Source organism: Penaeus vannamei, chromosome 16 (genome assembly GCF_042767895.1).
Source record: "Penaeus vannamei isolate JL-2024 chromosome 16, ASM4276789v1, whole genome shotgun sequence".
In the NCBI taxonomy this organism is placed as follows: domain Eukaryota; kingdom Metazoa; phylum Arthropoda; class Malacostraca; order Decapoda; family Penaeidae; genus Penaeus; species Penaeus vannamei.
In genome coordinates, this window is record NC_091564.1 from 758,559 (window position 1) to 759,762 (window position 1,204).

Below are 1,204 nucleotides of genomic sequence, written 5' to 3' on the forward strand. Positions count from 1 at the left end.
GGAAGGGGGAGGGAGAAGGAGATCCAGAAGGAAAGGGAGATATATATATATATATATATATATATATATATATATATATATATATATATATATATATATATATATAGAGAGAGAGAGAGAGAGAGAGAGAGAGAGAGAGAGAGAGTGGGAGAGAGAGAGAGAGAGAGAGAGCAAGAGAAAGAAAGAAAGCAAGAGAAAGAGAGAGAATGAAAGTAAGAGAATCAAAGAAAGCGAAAGAGACTCAAAGAAAGCGAAAGAGAACCAACGAAAGAGAAATCACAAGAAAGAGACAAAGAGTGAGAAGACCATACCATGAAGACCAATTTTCATTCTTTCCCAGCCTATTCACAAGTACACACTCATGTATGAGAAGAAAACAGCAGAGAGAGAAAAAAAACTAAAATGATCATCAATATTGCTTATTTTAGAAAACAAAGAATCGTTATTTATCATTCACTCTCCAATGGCTTATTTACTTGATAAGGTCACGACCCCCCCCCCCCCAGACAAGAGTGCCATGGAAGGGTCGAGCTTCGTCTGTGTGTGTGTGTGTGTATGATTGTGTGTGTGTGCTTGTGTGTGCGTTATTGTGCTTGTGTGTGCGTTATTGTGCTTGTGTGTGCGTTATTGTGCTTGTGTGTGCGTGTATGTGTGTGTGTGTGTGTGTGTCTGTGCGTGTGTGTGTATGTGTGTGTGTGTGTGTTTGTTTGTGTGTCTGTGCGTGTGTGTGTATGTGTGTGTGTGTGCATGTGTGTGTGTGTGTGTACCCTTAAGAAAATGTCTTATAGAATTCTATAGAAATTCTATAGATTTCTATAGAGTTTTTATAGAGTGTATAGAATTGCTATAGAATGCCATTAATAAAATTCCATAGAGAATTTATTCTATAGAAATACCATAGAGTTTCTATAGAAAGTCCTCAATAGAGTCTATAGAGCTAATTTTCTATAGAGTTTCTATAGGAAAGTTATAAAGGTCATTTTCTGTTGATCACTCAGTAAACCCCAAACCAGTGGCATCACATGATAAAGGTGAATGAACTGAACAATTAATTGATTGCTCAAGAAGTGAATTTGAAAGCACCATGTGAGGACACTTTTAACTGAAATCGAGAAGTAACACGCCAAAACTGTAGTTATGGATTAGGAAATCATTTATTAGAAATTCACATGCTTCGGCTTTTGCATAATATAACTGTAACGGT